Here is a 14,476-nt window from a genome sequence, read left to right on the forward strand (position 1 = left end):
TTTCCCTCTATTTACTGAGCCCTCCTTGAAAACAGGCTGAATTAAGCCATCCCATCAAAAGCTGCTTTTCCCCTAAACTTGATTTGATGTGCACTGTCAAGTACCACAGTGATATACAGCATGTTTCTTGCCAATGACTGAGGCCAGGTTTACACTATAAACTTACATCATTATAACTATGTCACTCAGGATGTGAAAAATCCAGTTATATTGACCTCACCCCAGGTGTAAATAGCACTATGTCAACGGGAGGGCTTCTCCCATCATCATGGCTACCAGCTCTCGTGGAGATGGATTAACTTTGCCCATAGAAGAAACTCACTCTTCGGTGTAGCAGCATCTCCATGGAAGCACTACAATGGCGTAGCTGCGCTGCTGCAGCATTTTAAGCACAGACCTGCCTTGAGTGATTATCTGAAAAGGCCCAGGTAGGGACCATTGAATTGTGGAAGTAAATGTGTGATTATGGTTATGCAGGTGATGTCGGGGAGAAGGTTTTGGATTCTTTGTCCATGGGATGTTGTTCCAAAAAGAATTGCTAGGAAGAGACCAGATCCACCTAACAAAGAGAGGGAACAGCATCTTTGCAGATAGGCTTGCTAACCTAGTGAGGAAGGCTTTAAACTAGGTTCACCAGGAAAAAGGAACTTAAGTCCAGAGGTAACTGGGGAAGTGGGTGCAACAGAGGAGACCTCCTGATTCATACTGAGAAAGTAGGACAAATCGGCTAGTTATCTTAAGTGTCTGTACACGAATGCAAAAAGCCTGGGAAATAAGCAGGAAGAACTGGAAGTCCTGACACAGTCAAGGAACTGTGTGTGATTGGAGTAAAAGAGAATTAGTGGGGTAACTCACATGACTGGAGCACAGTCATGGATGGGTATAAACTGTTCAGGAAGAATAGGCAGGAGAAAAAAGGTGGAGGAGTTGTATTGAAGGTAAGAGAGCACTATGACCGCTCAGAGCTCCATTATGAAACTGGAGAAAAGCCTGTTGAGAATCTCTGGGTTAAGTTTAGAGGCAAGAGCAACAAAGGTGATGTCATGGTGGGCATCTGCTATAGATCACCAGACCAGGAGCACGAGGTAGATGAGGCTTTCTTCAGACAACTAACGGAAGTTTCCAGATCACAGGCCCTGGTTCTCATGGGGGACTTCAATCACCCTGACATCTGCTGGGAGAGAAATATAGCAGTGCACAGACAATCCAGGAAGTTTCTGGAGAGTGTTGGGGACAACTTCCTGGTGCAAGTGCTGGAGGAACCAGCAAGGAGCCCTGCTCCTCTTGACCTGCTGCTCACAAACCAGGAAGAATTGGTAGGGGAAGTAGAAGTGGGTGGCAACCTAGACAGCAATGACCATGAGATGGTTGAGTTCAGGATCCTAACAAAAGGAAGAAAGGAGAACAGCAGGATACAGACCATGGACTTCAGAAAAGCAGACTTTGACTTCCTCAGGGAACTGTTAGGCAGGATCCCTTGGGAGGCTAACATGAGGAGGAAAGAAGTCCAGGAGAGCTGGCTGTATTTTAAAGACACCTTATTGAGGTGCAGGAAGAAACCATCCCAATATGCGGAAAGAATAGCAAATATGGCAGGTGACCAGCTTGGCTTAACAGAGAAATCTTCGGTGAGTTTAAATACAAGAACGAAGCTTACAAGAAGTGGAAACTTGAACAGAGGACTAGAGAGGAGTATAAAAATACTGCTCGAGCACGCAGGAGTGAAATCATGAAGGCCAAAGCACAACTGGAGTTGCAGCTAGCAAGGGATGTGAAGGGTAACAAGAAGGGTTTCTACAGGTAAGTTAGCAACAAGGTGGTGGTCAGGGAAAGTGTAGGCCCCTTATTGAATGGGGAAAGCAACCTCATGACATATGATATGGAAAAAACTGAAGTACTCAATGCTTTTTTTGCCTCTGTCATCACAGACAAGATCAGGTCCCAGACTCCTGCACTGGGCAGCACAGTATGGGGAGGAGGTGAGCAGCTCTCAATGGTGAAAGAACAAGTTCAGGACCATTTAGGAAAGCTGGACATGAACAAGTCCATGGGGTCGAATGCAGTGCATCTGAGGGTGCTGAGGGAATTGGCTGATGTGATTGCAAAGCCATTGGGCATTATCTTTGAAAACTCGTGGCAATCGGGGGAGGTGATTGGAAAAAAGGTAAATATAGTGCCCATCTTTAAAAAAATGGGAAGGTGAAGGATCCGGGGAACTACAGACCAGTCAGCCTCACCTCAATCCCTGGAAAAATCATGGAGCAGGTCCTCAAGGAATCCGTTTTGAAACACTTGGAGGAGAGGAAGGTGATAAGGAACAGTCAGCATGGATTCACCAAGGACAAGTCATGCCTGACCAACCTGATTGGCTCTCTGGATGTGGAGAAAGCAGTGGACGTGCTATATCCTGACTTTAGCAAAGTTTTTGATACGGTCTCCCACAGTATTTTTGCCAGCAAGTTAAAGTACGGGTTAGATGAATGGACCATAAGGTGGACAGAAAGCTGACGAGATCATTAGGCTCAATGGGCAGTGATCAATGACTCAATGTCTACTTGGCAGCTGGTATCAAGTAGAGTGCCTCAGGGCTCGGCCTTGGGACCGGTTTTGTTCAACATCTTCATTAATGAACTGGTGGATTGCATCCTCAGCAAGTTTACGGGTGACACTATGCTGGGGGGAGTGGGACATTCACTGGAGTGGTATACGCTGGGATAGGATACAGAGTGACCTAGAAAAATTGGAGGATTGGGCCAAAAGAAATCTGATGATGTTCATCAAGGACAAGTGCAGAGTCCTGCACTTAGGACAGAAGAATCCCATTCATTGCTACAGACTGGGGACCGATTGGGTAGGCAGCAGTTCTGCAAAGAAGGACTGGGTTACAGTGAACAAGAAGCTGGATATGAGTCAACAGTGTGCCCTTGTTGCCAAGACTAACAGCATATTGGGCTGCATTAGTATGAGTATTGCCAGCAGATCGAGGGAAGTGATTATTCCCCTCTATTTGGCACTAGTGAGGCCACATTTGGAGTATTGTGTCCAGTTTTGGACCCCCCAGTTCAGGAAGGATGTGGACAAATTGGAGAGAGTCCAGCGGAGGGCAACAAAAATGATTAGGGGGCTGACGCACAAGACTTATGAGGAGAGACAGGGAACTAGGCTTATTTAGTCTGCAGAAGTGAAGAATGAGGGGGGATTTGATAGCAGCCTTTAACTACCTGAAGGGGGCTTCTAGGGAGAATGGAACTAAGCTGTTCTGAGTGGTGGCAGATGATAGAACAAGGAACAATGGTCTCAAGTTGCAGTGGGGGAGGTCTAGTTGGATATTAGGAAAAACTTTTTCACTAGGAGGGTGGTGAAGCACTGGAATGGGTTATCTAGGGAGGTGGTGGAATTTCCATCCTTAGAGGTCTTTAAGACCTGGCTTGACAAAGCACTGGCAGGGATGATTTAGTTGGGGTTCGTCCTGCTTTGAGCAGTGGGTTGGATTAGATGACCTCCTGAAGTCCCTTCCAACCTCAATCTTCTATGATTTTATGAGTGCTGTTAGTACTCAGACTTGGCCTGCACTACATGTGCATTACACACCTGACAGCACAGGACTCACCCTTCACTGTAGGCCCAATTAAAAATAACAATGGGTTTATCCTTGCAAATTGAACATGTCATCAGTAAAATAAAAATGTTGGGTATTCTGGTTCCTGGGGATTTTCCAGCAGTCTCTGCTGTGTTGTTTAAAAGGCCAGCTGGTTCCTGACAGAAATATTTTCTCTCTCTCTCTCTCTCTCTCACACACACACCATTAAGATTAGTTGTCAGCTACTATAAAAGGTTTATTTAAAAAAAAAATCAAATTATTCATCTGATTGACTAGTATTTTTGTCTGACAAAAATAAATGGTTGTTGTATAGGATATACTAGCAGGTTGTGTCTGTATTTTGCTTATTCTTAAATTGAAATGTAAATAAATTTTAAAATAAAAATATTCATACATCTAATTAAATTCTAGCTTTTATTTGCAGAGTAATGAACCAAATCATTGTGACTTCCTGAAATAAAATTCTATGGCAGCACCAGAGGTTGCAGGATCAGTTACACCAATAAGAAGATGCTCCTCAACTGTCTGTCACTTGCAACCCCTCTTCCATCTAACAAGAGGCAGGAAGTTCTGGTAGAGCCATCTTCCGTCAGTCAAGAAAAGAGACATTAGGTGGTTGCTGCGGCAGGGGCAGCATTGACTACCAGGCCCAGATCCTCTTCTTCTGGAGCTATTGCAGCTTCTTATGGAAATGACTCAAGAACTCAGAAAACTCCTAAGTACTGAATACTCCAACTGAACCATTGCAAATTACCATCATGGGTGAAGCACTGACATACCCAAGAATGATCAGCTGCACCAAAGTCACTGTTGTTGGTTCAATGTGATGAATTGCTACAGTCTGGTCAGGATAGAAGCAATTCACATTGGTCTGATTATTATTCCAGATAAAACTAAGTCCCTGGTCGTTACCATTAAACAGCCTCCTGCTCCAGACTACAATCAGCTCAGTATTAACCTATCCAGATGGGACATTGAGCAGGTGGCAACTGTCACAGGAAAGATGTGGACAAATTGGAAGAAGTCCAGAAAAGAGCAACAAAAATGATTAAAAGTCTAGAATACATGACCTATGAGGGAAGATTGAAAAAATGGAGTCTGTTTAGTCTGGAGAAGAGAAGACTGAGGGGGGACATGATAACAGTTTTCAAGTAAATAGAAGGTTGTCACAAGGAAGAGGGAGGTAAATTGTTCTCCTTAACCTCTGAGGATAGGGACAGGGTAGTTAAGCACTGGAATAAATTGCTGAGGAAGGTTGTGGAATCTCGATCACTGGAGATGTTTAAGAGCAGATTAGACAAACATCTGTCAGAGATGTTCTAGATAATACTTAGTCCTACTAAAAGTGCAGGGAACTGGACTAGATGACCTCTCGAGGTCCCTTCCAGTCCTCTGATTCTATGATATTTAGGCAGTATTTTAGACAGCACTGAAGAAGGCTCAAAAAGAGGAGGATGCCACCTATATAGCAACAGCATTGCCATGTTTCGGCTCCTTCAGTAGCCTCTGTGGGGATGTCATGAGATCAAGCTGGCTATAAATCTGCAAGCCTATGGATCCTACAGTTATACCAACTCTATTGTGCAGAAGTGAAAGGTGGGCGCTCAGGCAGGCTGAAGAACATTTTCTATTGACATTTTCTATTTTCATCATCTCCGTCAGCCACTCTATAGCAAGTGGCAGGACATGATCAGAAATGTGGATATTTGAGGCCGAGCCCAGCAACCACCTCCATCAGCACTGGTTCATTTTCTGTGGCTTTCTTGGTATGGACATATTCTAAGAATGGAAGATCAACAAATTCCAATATGTGTGCGCCAAGGAATACCACCATATGCCCTGCAATCACATGGGCACCAAATGCTTTGGTGGCACAAGACGGTAAGTGATGAACATAAACTGAATATGCAATCAGATCACCTTGAGCACTTTGCCAGAGATGGATCTGGGTGGTGTTCAATTTTCAGGAAACTACATCCCTTTGGGATGTACCATGTTTATGATAGAAGAAAATTCTACCTATGTATTGACATTGAATGAATATAGTTAGAGAGGCAGGCTCAGTTGAGATGTAAAAGAAATGTTTCTAAATACAAATGCTGATTAAGAAGTATTTTCTTACCATTACAAAGCTGAAGAAAAAAAGGCCTCCCTGGTTGCAGCACATGATCAAAGTCTGCTTGTGAATGTAGGGGTCTGATTCTCCTCTCTCTTACATCAGTGTAAATCAGGACTAACCCCACTGAACTCAGAGTTGGACCAGCATACAGCTAGGGAAGTGTGGACCCTTGGGACTTATGCATTGGTTAAAAGCTTGAATGAGGATACTGCAGTCAAATTACACTCTAAATTCCCAGTAATTGTGATATCCCCTCACGGTGCCAAGCACCCACCGCTCCTGCTGACTTCAATGAGAAGCAAGGGTGCTTCAGGATTGGCAGGATCAGACCCTTTATTGAGAGGTCCATGCAGACCCACTGCAGGGTTGGACTTCCAAGATGTTTTTGCCTGGAATAGGTGAAGATGTTAAGCAAGAAATATTTCAAAAGTCTTGTCTGAGTCAATGAAAGGCAGAAAGTCCCTTATAAAAGTTCAAATCATGCCATTACACTCCATCAAGTAAATAGGTCTTTATGAATATTTAAAAAATGCTAATTATGCAAATATGCACTTGGAGAATTTTAAAATATGGATAATTAACCTGATAGGATTGCTGTGATCTGTTGAGCGAATACCTATCCAAGAAGGATAATCAGCCCACCAGAATAACAATGACTGTGGTGCAGCTGGTCATTCTTGGGTATGTCAGTGCTTCACCTGTAATGGTAATTTGCAATGGTTTAGTTGGAGTATTCAGTACTTAGAGTTTTCTAAGTTCTTGAGTCATTTCCATAACAGGCTGCAACAGCTCCAAAAAAAGGAGGGTCTGGGCCTGGCACTCAATGCTGCCCCTGCTGCAGCAGCCACACCTAATCCAAGTGCTAATGCTCCATGAAATCACTGCTGGAAAAACATATTTTTGTAGCTTCTTTTTTTTTTTTTTTTTTTAAAGAAAAGTTTTATATTTGCCTCGCCCACCCCCAAAGTGCCAAGAGACACATGATGGTGGGAGAAATGACTAGAATGTCACCGTGGTATATTATCTGTTCTCAGTATGTTTTCTCACAGAATCCCTGGATCTACCAAAAGCCATGTGAATTAGAGAGAATCCGCCAAAGGCCATTGTTTAGCCTTAGGTCCCACCAGTATGTGCTCTCCACAAACCTCAGAGTGGGGAAGTTCTAACCGAGGAACCCGAGCAAATGAATGATAGTAAACAGTGCCTCCTTCCTGGAGAGCACCACTGGCATTTCGTTTTTTAAACTGGTAGCTCCACAGAGGCAGTACACCTAAATTTAAAAGAAAAGCTGTAATTTCTCTTGCCTCTTTCATTAACAACAAAATAACCAGCCTATTCCCAATTCCAGAACCAATGGTGCTGGTGCCAATTTACAAAGCAGAAAAGAAAACCTGGAAATTGAGTAGAGACCAGACCAAGTTTGTAGTGCAGGCATGTCAAAAAATAAATGCTTTGTGAATGTGAGAACAGAGTAAATTCTATATGCAAGTCAAGGGCAGGAAATACATACCGAGCACCAAAATGACATTTGGACATTCACTTCGCTGACTGCAGGCCAAATATCCCTAAAGTTTGGGTGAAATTCATCCCTGTGCAAAGGTCTAGCTAGTAAGTCTAGGCACCACTTAAATCTTCTTTTAAGACTCATATTTTAAAAGACCATAATGATAAAATATAGTCTGACCGCCCACATAACACAAGTTGTAAAATTTCACCCAGTAATTTCTGCATCAAAACAAGTAATTTGCAGTTGAACTGGAGCATTTGTTTTAGCAAGACATCAGTGGTGCCTATGCCCAGTGCTAGCTCTTTGCACAGTATGAATTTCACCCCTTACGTGCACATTGCTATGCACTAACTTCACACACATATACTTAGTTAACCACATTTGTGTGTGCAAGGACCCAACCTGAGAGCAGGGTAGAGATAAATGTACAGCTAAAAACTGTCTGAAATACTGGTCTAAATTACAAGACCAATTGTTTGCAAAGTGTCAAACGAGCACCAATAAAAGTTTCTGAAAAACTACAGATTGATTCTGATTTTCCTCCATTCCTTAATCAGCTATTCTAAATTGGAGTGGACTCAATTCTGCTCTCAGAACATGGGAACAAATTTGTGGATTTCAATGGGAGTCACTCGATGAGTAAGGACAGAATTGGGTCCAATGGCTTGGTTGAGGCTTTTATATGCTAAGTCTCAGTCCTGAAAACACTGGTCTATAATTGAAATATTGACACAAATGTAAACAGCAACACTAAATATTATAGAACCCCATTCAATTTTTGAGCTGAAGACCTACAGTTTCATGTGGCCATGACTAGCAGTCCTTTTAGGCAAATTAAGTCCACTTATCTGATGTCTGAATTATCTCCCACTCCCTCCCTAGATCCATTTAAAACAAATTTTAGTACAAGAGCAACACTAGTTATGTATGCTTACCTAATTATAAAAAATGCTCTTTATAAAAAGCTGCTGCAATACAATAAGTATCTTTTCATAAAAACATCTATTCATTCCTACATCAAGGGCACAGCAGATCTCAGTGGGAAAGACATGACAAAAATAATACACCAAATGAAACAGTCCATCCTATGCAAAATGCAATCCTAGTCAAAACGACCCATTTCCTCTGTGTCTTCTAAACCACCTGTTGCAGGCACAAACTCTCAATGAAATCAGTTTGCAGAGAACACACGTGACCACCCCATCACATTAGTAGTTTCACAGGATCGTCGTTTTTATCAGCAGCAGCGCCTGTACCTTCAAACACTCATTCTCTCCAGGGTAGGTAGCCAGTGATCAGACTGAAATTCCCCCTCCCACCCCCCTGCATTTGACAAGGGAGACGGTTTTAAACTAGACACTTGTTTTGTGTTTTCTTACAAGATATGTGTTTTCTTACAGAGATCCTGATGCCATTACAGCTACCAGCATATTCACCACTGATTTCAATGGGCCAGATTCCATACACACACCCTTTGTCCCATGTGTGAAAAACTGAGGGAGGGGACTTTTCCCCATAGACATCTCGGTGAGGATTCCCTCACAACGACTGCTAAACTGCATGCTGTTTGGAGAAGAGGGAAAGGTTTGCCTGCCCATACTTAAGGTTTTGGGGCCACCACCAATCCTGGCAGATGCCCTGGGACTTACAGGAGGCCAGGGCCAACTGTATGATGGCCCAGTACTCCTGAACCAGCCCTTCCCTCACCCCCCAGCAACCCGACATGACAGCTCCAATAGAACTGTGCTGCCAGGGACACCACTCTGGCTGCAGCTGCCCCCATGTCCCTCAGGGATCTCCATGGATAAAGTAAGAGCATCCGGGGCTGGGCAGGAAGGTGGTAAACATCTCCTCAGCCCACCTTCTGCAGCAGCTGAACAGTGGGGGGTTGATACCGCAGAGGCACAGGAGCATCTCTTCTCCACTAAGACGGCAATTTCCATGAATGGAAGATGCCCCCAGGAGCAAACTGAGCCTCTCCTTCCACCTCACAATTTGACCCAAAGAAAGTCGAAGCAGGGTCCTAGTCCCTACCACAGAGGATGTGCCACGCCTGTCAGTGTGTTATGATTGATAGAAAGGATATCCTGCGAGCCAAGCACTGGGCTGTCAAAGGTCAGCAGTTTAAAAAATGCTACCCTTCTTGTCACCGTGAACTATCAACGTGCATATGTTTCCTGTAAAATAGCTACACTCTGAGCAGAACACGCTAAGGGCTAGATCCTGCAAGCGCTTACTCACAGGAGCAGTCACATAGGGCTACTGGTGCAAGTGTCTGCCGGATCAGGCCCCTGATGTGGTGCCAGTGGTATACACATTTCACATCTGAAGAGGAGAGCTTGCAAACTCCAGAGAGTCAGCTTTAGCAGCAAGTGCATTTCCTCTACAAGCTGCCAGCAAACCTTATAAACCTCAAGCCACAAGGCTGGGAGGGACCATGGGAGCACAGCAGAACAGACCAGCACTTGCTTTTAAATTAGAGAGTCCCCTGAGACAGACTTTTCAAATAGTGTTTCTGCCAGAGCATTCTGCAACTGCATTTTTTTCTATACTGGACTTACCCTCCTGATTCATTAATACTGTTTCATCGCTCTCTAACACTACTGACATCAAAGCAGTGATTGTTCCTAGCTTCCACCCTTGCATTCAGGCCTCCACCCAGAAGTGTTTAGGCAACTGAGGGATACCTCCACCTGACACACCTACTCTGCTTGTGCAGAAGCTGTTACACCATTAATTAGGAGGAAATAGAAATGCATGGTGAATGCCCCAGGGGTATTTTAAAAGACAAATTTATATGTATATTTGCATCTACAAAACTCATCAGAATCAACCCATACTCTTGCAAGAACAGGCCATCTGCTCAGAAAAAACATAACATGTTCAAAGTACTTACCAGCTAGAAGAGAGGGCGATTCAGCTACCAGTAACAAGTTACAAAATGGCCACTGTAGGGCTTCTTCAGGACTTGATACTGCTCCATTTAAAGGGCCAGTCCCAGGAAGACATGATGTAAAAAATACATATGAAAGAGCAACCCTGCATTAGGGAAAAGGAGTCAGGATTAGGCTGTTACAAAGGAGCATGTGACTGGTGAAGGATCAGCTTCTGGAAACTACCACTATCTATGGGAATATCTATTAGGGTAGATATATACTCACGTGGGAAATTACCATACAGAAAGTTAGGCAGCTTAGAGTTAAGGTTGTTACACTGCTTACCCCTCTATTGCAAACCTAAACAGTACAGAAAAAGAGATCTCACAGGCACCATTGGCAATCTGACACTAGATCTCACCTGCACACATCCTCACCAACACAAACCCTCATACAATATATTTTATGAAAGCCACACCAAACATGCACTGATCTTCAAAACACAGAACCAGCCCACATGGTCAGAGTTAAGGTCAGAGTTAAGGCTTGTATTGGTTGCTCAGAATGAGGGTAGGCGATACATGATCTGTGGGTGGCAGAAGCAAAGTAGTTGAGGTTGAGAAAGGGAACTGATTTGGGAAGTATGATTCAAGTGCTGAATGACTTACCACTGGTTGTTTCCTTGCCTTTTAGGGTCTGGGTTGGTGGGGTAAGCTCTCTGGCAACATTAACTCTGAGTTTTTTGGGAGGGAATACATGGGTAGGTGACAATAGAGGAAAAAGTACTATAGGGTAGGCAGATCCTGTTCAAAACCAGCCCCCAACTAGTGCTCCACAGTGACTGAAGAATGAATGGAGCTTATAATTGCTCATTCCGGGTCCTTAAGGCATCAGCTACATGAACTCCATTGGAAACAACCCCACTCAGTTCCCTGCAGTAGCTGGCCCAATGTCTTTTAAAACCACCTGAGATTTGTTAATGTGGCCAAATCAAAGTGTTTTCCTAACTACCACAATGTTTCTCTTCTAAGAATCTCTGTGCTGTGCTATTATACACTGACCACTCTTCTAAACACTTGTTCTGTTCTAATTATAACACCTTCGTAGAACATTTAAAATATATAGATGTCAAGTATGGTGTTGATAGTGCCACACATTTGGGGGCCTTTACACAGCCAGTTTATGAACAGGGAATATCTTCTGGGTTCCAGTAGAACCCTAAGTGCCCTGACCACCACCACTCCCCATCTGTGTGAAACCACAAGAAGGGGCTGGGCCCAATTTAACCAGTTTAAAGAGCCAGCCTTCAAGCAACAGATTGTTTCCTGGTGAGATGAACAATAATACCGCTCTCTTGTACAGAACAGATTTCATCCACTGAGATAAGCACTATTATTCCCACAGGAACTGGAGTATAGGAAGGTAAAGAGACCTAACTAAAGTGGCAGAAGTGGAACCCTGCTCTCTGTGTCTCAAGCCACTAGGCCACAGCTAGACCCTGCAATAGGCTTTTCTTGCCTGCTCCCTTTAACAGATATGTGAACAGAATTAATTTTAAGGATATTAAGTCTTTTTATATGCTGGACTGCAAAGTATCAAATATATTCTGATGAATGTAGAAAGAAATATATTTTCCTATACATGAAACAGTGTAGCTTTGCTCTTAGCTGGATCATTAAGTGACCTATAAGAAGCCTCTCTTGGTTAATACATTCTTGATTAAATTAAATACATACTGTATTTGCACTCACCTTGTGAAAACAATCAGGGCTGTATTTTTGCCTGAATGAACAAGGTTCTACCTGTGTAACACCCATGTTAATGATTCTAGTGTTGACTGTAATACATCATAGACCCAATTTAAAATCACATCACTCTTACAAGTACTTTAGATAGATTCAACATAGAGTTAATTCTTTACTTTCAATGACTGATCTTCTTTCCCTTCCCTCAACCCCCGCTAATACTATGTTTTGAGGCAAAGTCAGGGTACCTAATTTGTACTGGTACTGTCAATATTTATGAAAATTGTGATTTAGTGAGAACAAAATATGTCTTGGCACAGTGGCTTGGATCCTCATGTGAAAGTGCAGGGCTTTGGAGCATACATCTCATTAACATTAATGTAAGTTGCACCAGTTAAATGTCCAAAACGTCAAGGGAACAAAGGCACTGCAAGAGATGCTTCCTTCTGCTGATCTCCCCATTTTCAAGAGTAAAGCAAATCCAACATATTGTTCTTTTTCTAACTAGTATTAGCTGGAAAAAAATGAAATATTTGTTGCGAATAAGGAATTCATTCTAGAGAGAAACTAGTATTTTACCTAAGAACAATAGCAATTCTACCTAGTCACAATCATTTGAAAAGTTTGAATAATCCTTTTCATTTCTAACTATGGTTCTCAAATCTATGAGAGAAATTAGGAATGTCATTTTAAAAGAGCCAGAGCTATTATATAACAAAAGAAGCAATCAAGACTCAGATTGCTTTACATTGAAATAGATTGGTTTCAAATCCAATTGCTCAATGAGGGACACTTTCAGAAGGAGGAAGTACTGACGCGTCTACCAACTGCTAGCCAAACCCTACAGCAGATTCACCTATTCCTATAATCCTCTATTCGTTGGCTGGACTTGCTACATGGACCCTGTACATTGCCACAACTGAGATTTAAATTGGGACACCACAAGGTAGAAGATCTATCTTTCCTCTGGCCTGACCACTAGAGGCTAGATCCACAGAAGGATTTAGGCACCTAACAACCAATTAACATGCCTAAGTCTAAAATGTAGATCCTCAATCCCCCTGCTTATTTGGCACCTATGTTCCTGCCAGCAACATCCCCTACTGGTCTAAATTTCTGCCAGTTCATATACACAAAGCCACCTCAGTCTCGACAGCACTGAGCTACTCAGCATCTAAATCTCACTGGAATGCTCAAGTAGGCATTCCCCTGTGGGCTCAATCCAGTGTGTGTTCTGAGGCCATGTACTAGGCTGGGATCATACAAGATGGTAGCCCTTTCCTCCTCCTTCCAGTTCAGTTAGATGTCTAACTCCGTTCCTGCTGGTTATCTTAGATGGCTCCCTGCTGAACTCACTGGCTTTCCCCATTCTTAGGTGCCTAACTCTCTCCATGCATTGTATAAGGACACTGGGTGCCTAACTTGGGGTGCATTTCATTAGGCAGCAGGGCAGCTAAACATTAGTCATGGCAATGCTGAGTCTAAGTCCTGTTGTGGCTCTAGCCCTAGAAACATGCAAAGCTTGTTTCAGCGGGACACCCTCATATATTTTTAAGAATAAAGAACCCAAGCATGTAAAGTGCTGAGGTGCATCAGTTTCCATTAACTGAGTAAGAGTTCAGCATAGTCCAGTGGAGCAGGCAGACCTCTAAATTAAGGAGAAGTGCATCCTGTTCCTAGTTCTGCCACTCAGTCAGAGCCCAAGCATACATTTTTTCAGGCCCAGTACAAACCAGTAACACGGGCCCCCTCCCACACACATACCACAATCCCTCATCCCATACATATAATCTCATGAGCCATGAAAAATTTGTTCCTGGTGGTAAGGGGGTTGCAGCCTCGGCTGGGCCCCCCAGGGCCTCCAGGCCCCAGTAAAGTGTACCCTTTTCCTGCACTCAGTCACTGCACATGCTTGCAAAAGTTACTTGAATTGTCTATATCTCTATCTATCCTGTTTTGCAGATGGGGACATATTGACCCTCCTTTGAGATCTACAGAGGAAACAGCACTAGGTAAGTGCTAAGTATTGGTAGGTTGAGGGACAGTGGCACTTCACAATGGACATCACAGTGTAGTGATGGTGCCTATCAGCAACCAGAGACCAAGATCAGTATGAAAGGTAATACTGTTTCTTTCAGTCAGTGAAATAGTCCTAATTGAAAAGTGCACTTGACCAGATGACATGAGATGAAGAGAATCTGTTTCACATGCTAGATAAAAATCAAATGTCCCATAGTTAGGTGGATAACAGAAGTTTTGTGGGGGACCCACTTAGGCATGTCCTTCGTTAAACACTGTGCATCAGCTGGGTTTTTTTGATAAAATAGTTAATACAATTCTAGCTTTACCAGTCAATCTCAGCAGGCATCTGAATTGAGGACTTTTCATAAATTCTGCCTATGATAGCTACAGAACGGTGCACTATATTTCCTGATTTGCTCCTAACTATGGATTCATTGTATAAGCAAGGTCTGAGTATCAGAGTGGCACTCCTCCTACTCAGCCAGCGAAAGGGGGGGCGCACTTTATTTGCATGGGCTTTGTATTTGCATGAGTACAAACCCATATCCAGCAGGAGCCTGCAGAAGGAGACTGGCTGAGTCCCCATCCAAGAGGTGGACACTGCAA

This window comes from Emydura macquarii, unplaced genomic scaffold (genome assembly GCF_026122565.2).
Source record: "Emydura macquarii macquarii isolate MOO-44397 ecotype Brisbane River unplaced genomic scaffold, CSIRO-AGI_Emac_v2 contig_2473, whole genome shotgun sequence".
NCBI lineage: Eukaryota > Metazoa > Chordata > Testudines > Chelidae > Emydura > Emydura macquarii.